We start from the raw sequence: 8,727 nt of genomic DNA, 5'->3' as shown, positions 1-8,727 counted from the left end.
CTATGCAAATTAAGGTCCAAGTGGGAGTCAGGTGGTAGTTAGGTCATGTGTGGGCTCTCCAAAAGGAGCATGATTTTCCCTCTAAATAATGGTATCAGTATAGTTTGTTCCCCCCTCTAATGTCATAGCATAGTATTACAGTTCTTAGACGGTGAATTCTTCAGGGCAGGGACTGTGACTTAAATATCTAGGGAAAAAAATCTAACACATGGTGGCTGCTAGTGGGTTAATAACAACAATAATAACAAATAACAACAGTTGAGACTCTAAAGTTATCAGATCTACCCAGTTAGGCAGGGTTGAGACTTGGATGGAAGGTCTCCAAACGAAACTAGAAGCTGGTATAGCTATCAGTGTTAGTGATTCAGGGGAGCTGTCTTCCCTCTAACTCTGTACTGAGCCAGATGGTCCAGAATGGTTCTAAGGGGTTTGCTGTCTTTCAGACAGGATGTAAAACTTTGGTCCAGGACATTTGTGCCCATTAAAGATCCCTTGACACATTCACAAGACTAGGTGCTAGCCTGATTATCTTGGCAAGTTTCAGCTTGGATAATTCCATTCTGCCCACTCAAATTACTCTGGCAGTTTCAGCAGAAAATGCTATTCTTCACTTCCTGCCCTAAAAGGCTGTGAAGTTTTATATATATATATATATATATATGTGTGTGTGTGTGTGTGTGTGTGTGGTCTAAATTTTCAACAGTAACTAGTGATTTTGGAAGCCTAACTTGTGACACCTTAAAGGAGCCTGATTTTCAGAAAGGTGTCTCAAGTTGGGCACCCAAAAACTGAAGGACTTTAGCTCACCAGTCCCTTCTGAAAATGTAGAGCCCATTTTATAGATCATTTAGGAATCTGCCAGGATGAAAGACACTATAAAAGTGAGAGAGATTAGTTGTTTTACTTTCTGTCTTAAGTAGTGGATCCAGGTCTGTGGTCATTCTACCTGTGCTGCCCCCTCTATCTACAGCCTCCATCCCATCTCCGAGGCACTTGATGACCTTCTGAAGGAAGTACGTTCAATGAAGAAGAGACTGGAAGAGCTGAACGAACGACTCAGTGCAATGAGCAGGGCCTTCTCTCCTATCCGATTCAATGCCCTGAGGGGACGGAGGCTCAGCAGTATGCAGCTGAGAAGACTCCCTTTCCAGAGGAGGAGGATGTACATCCGCAGGAGAGTTCAGCGGAATTAGCATTCTTCCAGAAAAGAAAAAAAAGAAACATCTCTATCTTTCTCTCTTCTGCAAGCCTTTATCGATGAGAGACTATTAGACTGAATGAAGTATGAGTGAGAGTCTGGATGCCTCAGGAGATGGTCAATTATGGGTTATGGAGCTGCCTTTCAAATGTAGGTCATTGGGTCAAATCCAGTCTAGCTCTGTGATGATGGCTGTGTTGTGACCCAGGTGTGATGAGTTGTTGATCTCGATCCAGTTAAGTGTTCGTATATTTCTCCTATACAGTTGTCCTCACATTTCCCTTGGATTGCCAACTATATTCCTTCTATGCAGATCAGATGCCTTTTTCTCTCTATTCTACTTCACAGAGAACTATGGACTCAGGGGTTAGGGGATCATGCATACCTAGGGACACTTAGGCCAAAATTTTCAAATGTTAGGCACCCAACTTAACATTTAGGTACCAAAATAAAAGTCACTTGATTTTCAATGTGCTGAGCACTTGACTTCAGGGAGAATTGTGCTTGCTTAGCTACTCTGAAAACAAACCAGATCACTTTTATTTAGATGCGTAACATTAGGCAGCTACATTTGAAAATTTTGGTCTCAATCTATAAACTGTTCATAGAAAGCATGTTCTGTTGACAAGCAGATGTTTTTAAAGAGTGTGAGGGAGGAGGGACTTCACAAGGCATTGGATAACAGGGAACAGTGCCTACATTTTCAAATATTGCTAGTGGTTAAGGGTGCCTCAGTTTTGGGGAGCCCACTTTTAGACACTGTATGGGGCTTGGTTTTTATAAAGTGCCAAGCACCCACCTTCTGAAAATTGGGTCCCTTTTAAGCATCTATTTAGGGGTGCCAAAAATCACTAATCACATGCAATGTAGGCCTGATCTTGACAGCAGTCTTTAAAACACTACACTGCCAACCAAGCCACTTGGGTCCAGACCCTCAAATGTATGTAAGCACCTCACTCACACTGATTTCAAAGGGAGTTAGGCTCCTAAATACAGTAGAGGATCTGGGCCTTGGAGACCAGGGGCCAGATTTTCAAAGGTATTTAGGCTCCTAAAGATCCTAGGTGGATTCTCAGAAGTGCCTCAGTAGGTTAGGTGCCAAACTCACCTGGTTCCAGTCTGTCCCCAGATGATTAACCAAGGAATTCTGAGAGGAGCTTTCCTGGTTCAGTAATAGCACATGTAACCCTTCTTCCCCTCTGAGTTGGCAGCAACAAGGGCCGGGTTCAGTATCCAGGGGTTCCATTTCAATAACACAATGCATAAGCGGCTCGAGTCTCCACCCAGTGACCTGGGACACTTACATAGCACACCCCCCCGGGCGCCTCTAGGAGGCAATACTTCCCCTCTCGCAAGCACGGAGTCTGAGTGTAGCAAAATCCATTTAATAAAAGAAGGAAACAATGCGGCATCCCATTGGAGAAACACCACAAACAGGATTATAACACAAACCATAAGCAAAAACCCACCTCCAAGTACATTTGGCAATGTCCTTTCCCCCTTAGGGTCTTAAGCCCAATCACTCCAAAGTCCAACAACCCAAAAGTCTCTGGTCAGTGGCATCCCAGAATTAAAAAGTTTATCTGCAGAGTTTTACCCCCCCAGCCTAGGTGGAAATTGGGGGGGAAGTCCATACAAGGTGTTAAGGGGCACCTTACGTGAGCCAGGGCGTTCTACTGCAGCCTTCACCACGACCAGCTCCACCACACCAGCTGTGCCACTCCTCCAGCTATCCCTGCAAACCGCTTTACTCTGCTCACTGTTCCATGGACTGCTCTAACATGCTGCAAACTGCTCCACTCTGCCAGCAGCTTAATGAAAGATCTTCATGTTCCCCCCCTAGTTAACACAGCACTCAGTGATCTCAGCTCAGCTCTTAGTAGGGGAGCTCCTAGTACACCATTAGCCCAGCATAAACTCAGCTCAGCAGTCTCTAGATAGACTCCTGATGGAATCAAAATTAGCTCTACTCTTTTATAATAGAGAGAAAACTGTACAATTGGTGTTCTAGACCCTCAAAAGGTGCCTATGCCACTAGATATACACACACCAACCCCCAACCTCTCTCAATTCACTGGGTATTGGAACCCATGTTCCTTGTTTAGCAAGTGTTACTTAAGTTATATTGAGACATCTCTGTCATAAAGCAGTCTCATAGTTCCTCATTCACATAATCAGGTGGCAACATTTTATTTATCCTGCCCCAATAACAAAGAAATTGGGGATCCCAGAGCTGTCAAAATAACCATCCCAGGCTACATTGGGCTATGGTGGGCGTGCCCATGCAAATATCTGAGAATTCACACTTTCTGAAATTCTTTCCACACTTCCCATAATTCACCACCAGATGTCAGGGTAGAGCTCATCCTGACTCTGCTTACACACAGATCTATCACTCAGTGAGCATATGATATCTACCCTTCTAACCATTATATTCAGTTTTGTTTGATTTTAATGTGGATTTCTGGACCAGTTAGATGGTTAGCACTCTTAGCTGTTATGAGAGAGACCTGGGTTTGATTCAGGAGAAAATGGAAGATTTTCTTTCCAGTAAACTTCTGCGAAGTTACTCTTCCTCTTAAGGCCTTGCATCTCAAGAGTTTCCTTGACTCACAGGACTTCCCTCTTTAAGTTCATCAGTGAAACTCCATTTGAATAGCAGTAAAAAGTTGTTGGAAAATGATGCACTCTCTCCTTCCTTAGTCATCCTCCCTGCAGTGTTTTTGTTCTTGCTAGCCTTGGGAAGAAAGTGAGAGACTATTGAGCACACAATCAAATCATGATTTGGATTTCTGAGCCAATGAAACTCCTGTGTCTTACCTCTCCTCACTGATCAAAATATAGGCTCATAGTGGGAGAAATTTGCCCCTGTGCAGTGGAGCTACACAAGACCTATGCATCACTTAAGTTCTAGTTAAGACCTCAAAACATGGTTTAAGTGGGACATAAGTGGTAGATAGTCCTTGTGTGGACCTTCTGCATAGAGGTGAATTTCACCCAACAAAAATTAGATGAAAATTAAGCAAGGTGGTGATGAAGTGGCTGATCTCTTGCCCTCTGACATAAGAGAAGAATAAGCACAAGACAGGAAATAACATCTCTCAAGACCCTGGGGAAAAGTATTCTTCTTATGAAAAGGTAAAGGGAGTTGACAAAGTGACACTTTCATTTCTATTGCTACCAAAAGTGATACCATGGACCAAATAAATCCAAAGGTAATTGTCCTGCCCTGTACAGAACTAGTAAAATTCACCTACAATATTGAACTCTGTTCTGGTCGAGTGCATACCTGAAATGTTAGTAAACTGGCAGAAAATGCAGAGAAGAACCACACACACAACCTAATGGAATAACACAAAAAAAGAAAGAGCATTGTATCTAGATTGGCTAAATGGCTAGTAGGAGGGCAACATGACAATTGTTTGCAAATATTTTAAGGAGGCAGAAAAGGCTGATAGGAACATGCTACTGTACCTCTGAACAAATATCTTCATCTTTTGTCAAGAACTGCACAGTAATAAAATAATTTTTTTAAGTAAATGACTGAGTAGAATAACAGGAAATAAAGACTATCTCAGCATTTGCTCTGTTATTACATATTATCAGTTCTCACATTGTATTGCACAGAACTCCCACTCTGCTTAGTGGTAGTGTCTTGCACATGTTGCTTGCAGGACTGGGGTTATGGTTTTAAAGTCTGTTGACTGCTTTGAGATCTCTGCATAAGAGACACTGTAAATGTCAGTTTTAATTATTTGTTCATCTTTCAGGTATGGAGATCCCATTGCCAGGTTTCCTGAATCTGTACAGATGGAAAATATTGGTCAGATGTGAAACTATTCAGCTCACAGAACCCCCTCATAACATTTTTTTAAAGAATAAAATAAATTTTAATGTGGAGTTGCAAGGTGTGGTGTTTTTGTTTTTTTGTTTTTGTTTTTTTGGTAATTCAGAAAATTATTAGCTAGTTTAGAAAATAAAATGGTGAATGAACTAAAATTACTTACAGCTATGGCTTTGTCTGGCAGTTTCTTTCACTCCTATTGTCCAAGAATAGTCTGATGTGACTTTCCCTCAATCCTGCCTGTTTAAATTGTTCCACTTTAATTAAATATTGATTGGCCCAGAGAAATAGTTAGAACGACTTTATAGCCTAGCTGTGAGGGCACTTCCCCAAGAGGTAGCAGATCCCTGTTCAAATCCCTTCTTATCAGGCAAAGGGGAGACCTGAACCAGTGATCTCCCATATCCTGGATGAGTGCTCTAACCACTGGGTTATAAAGAAAATTGGGCATCTTACTGGTTTTGTGTGAACTCACTTGAGGGGCCCAATTTGGTAAACAGTCTCTGAGTATGCCTATCCGGTCAGGCTCCACACATGACTTAGGCAGCTGAGCATCCATCTTCCCCAGGTTTATGAATCACTAGATGCCTCCTTGCAGCATGGATTTAGGCACCTAATTCTGTGAGGTGGTGGGGCTTAGCACACACTCCTCTCATTGGCGTCTCCCATTGGATAGCTTAGGTGCTGGCTTTGTGGCTAGCCTTCTAAAGCACCTCTCTCTCTATTCAGCGTATAGAAGCCTAAGTATCTAGCTCTGGCTTTGTTGATTATAGTCTTGCTCCTATGAGTTTCTAGTAGGGCTGTTGATTAATCACAGTTAACTCCCATGATTAACTCAGAAACATTTACTGCAATTTAAAAAATTCATTGCGATAAATCGCACTGTTAAACAATAGAATACCAATTGAAATTTATTAAATATTTTGGATATTTTTCTACATTTTCAAATATATTCATTTCTATTACAACACAGAATACAAAGTGTACAGTGCTCACTTTATGTTATTAATTTTATTACAAATATTTGCACTGTAAAAATGATAAACAAAAGAAATAGTATTTTTCAATTCACCTTATATAAGTGTGTAGTGCAATCTCTTTATTGTGAGAGTTTAGCTTACAAATGTAGGGTTTTTTTGTTACATAACTGCACTCAAAAACAAAACAATGTAAAACTTTAGAGCCTACAAGTCCATTCAGTCCCACCTCTTGTTCAGTCAATTGCTAAGACAAACAAGTTTGTTTACATTTACGGGAGATGCTGCTGACCGCTTCCTATTTACAATGTCACTTGAAAGTGAGAAGAAGCATTCACATGGCACTTTTGTAGCTGGCGTTGCAAGGTATTTACGTGCCAGATATGCTAAAAATTCATATGCCCCTTCATGCTTTGCCCACCACTCCAGAGGACATGCTTCCTTGCTGATGATGCTCATTGAAAAAATAATGCGTTAATTAAATTTGTGACTGATCTCTTGGGGGAGAATTGTATGTCTCCTGTTCTGTTTTACCCGCATCCTGCCATATATTTCATGTTATAGCAGTCTCGGATGATGATTCAGCACATGCTTGTTTTAAGAACACTTTCACAGCAGATTTGACAAAACGCAAAGAAGGTACCAATGTGAGATTTCTAAGGATAGATATAGTACTCAACTCAAGGTTTAAGAATCTGAAGTGCCTTCCAAAATCTGAGAGGGATAAGGTGTGGGGGATGCTTTCAGATGTCCTAAAAGAGCAAACTCTGATGCAGAAACTACATAACCCGAACCACAGAAAAATAAAATCAACCATCTGCTGGTGGCATCTGACTCAGATGATGAACATGAACATGCATCCGTCTGCTCTGCTTTGGATCATTATCGAGCAGAACCCATCATCAGATGGACGCATGTATTCTGGAATGGTGGTTGAAGCACGAAGGGCCATGTGAATTTTTAGTGCATCTCTCACTTTCAGGTGACATTGTAAACAAGACATGGGCAGCATTATCTCCTGCAAATTTTAACCAAACTTGTTTGTCTGATCAGTTGGCTGAAGTAGGACTGAATGGACCTGTAGGTTCTAATGTTTTACGTTGTTTTATTTTTGAATGCAGTTATTTTTTGTACATAATTCTACATTTGTAAGTTCAACTTTCATTATAAAGAGATTGCACTACAATACCTGTATTATGTCAGGATTTCTCAAACAGGGGTCTCTGCTTGTGTAGGGAAAGCCCCTGGCGGGCCGGCTGGTGTGTTTACCTGCCCCGTCTGCAGGTCCAGCCAATCGTGGCTCCCACTGGCTGTAGATCGCTGGTCCAGGCCAATGTGAGCTGCTGGAAGTGGGGCCTCGCTGTTTGAGAAACCCTGTATTAGGTGAATTGAAATATACTATTTCTTTTGTTTTTTACAGTGCAAATATTTATAATAAAAAATAATATAAAGTGATCACTGTATGCTTTGTATTCTGTGTTATAAATGAAATCAATATATTTGAAAATGTAGAAAATATCCAAAAATATTTAAATACATTGTATTCTATTATTGGTTAACTGTGTGATTAATCATGATTAATTTTTTTAATCACTTGACAGCCCTAGTTCCTAGGCATCTAAGTTAGGTGTTGTAATGCTCAATGTCAAAATTCCTAAGTCCCTTCTGTGGATTCCATGTCCACCTGACTTTCTAAGTGATCTCAGGTAAATCTACACTGTGCCTCAGTTCCTCACTTATAAAACGGGCTATACTTCTTTATAAGTGTGTGGGGAGGATAAATTTCATTAATGACCATGAGACACTCAGCTAACAAGATGAGGGGGACCATATAAGTATCTAGACAGATAGTCTGGCATTTTGAAAGGAGTTAAGGTTGTTAGGCACTCAAATGCCATTAATGTCATTGGGAGATGGGCACCTAATTTCCATGTGCACCTTTAAAAATCTATTGCATTATCGAAAGATTTTGGAAAACCCAAACAAATTATAGGGCTTTAGCTAACATTTATTAACTTGAAAGAAAGAAACTGTATTTCCCAGCATCCCCTTGGCTTCTTTCATTCTAAAATGAGCATTGTCTTCACGATTTTCCAGCCCAAAGGACCACTCAACTTTCTTCAGCATATACTGTATAGTACATATCATTGTCAGTATTCCCTGTATTTCACCTGTTATTTCCTTCAGATCCTCCTCCACATTCCTGGACGAATACTATCTGATCTTGTGCTTTGTTATGCCAGAGTTTCTCAAGTTGTTCCACTGCATCACCCACAGAGGCATCAGCTTTTCCCGGTTCCAAACTCTGATTGCGCTCAGTATAATCCTTCCTATAATTTATTAATAAAATCTATAGCTAAACTATTTACATCCTTGCACAAACCACTCCTTTACACACATCTGGCTCCCGAGGATCTCAAAACACAAACAGAAATAACTGTGGAGCGGATATTACCCCATAGTCCAGTCCTACTGATACGGGTGAAAGTGGTAGAGAGAGTTGATGGCCTCCACCTTGGAGGATCTGGTCTTAAGTCAGGGCCAGCTTTAGGAAGTGCGGGGCCCAATTCGAACATTTTCGGTGGGGCTCTGGCAGGGATGACTTTAAAAAAAAGTGGAAAAAAAAGCCTTCCATTTCTTTCATGTATTATTTACTTTCCATAACAATATGAATAATAAAATTATATATTATATACATTGCATCATAT

Source organism: Gopherus flavomarginatus, chromosome 1 (genome assembly GCF_025201925.1).
Source record: "Gopherus flavomarginatus isolate rGopFla2 chromosome 1, rGopFla2.mat.asm, whole genome shotgun sequence".
NCBI classification, from domain to species: domain Eukaryota; kingdom Metazoa; phylum Chordata; order Testudines; family Testudinidae; genus Gopherus; species Gopherus flavomarginatus.
The sequence above is the reverse complement of the archived record's forward strand: the minus strand, read 5'-3'. Positions refer to the sequence as shown.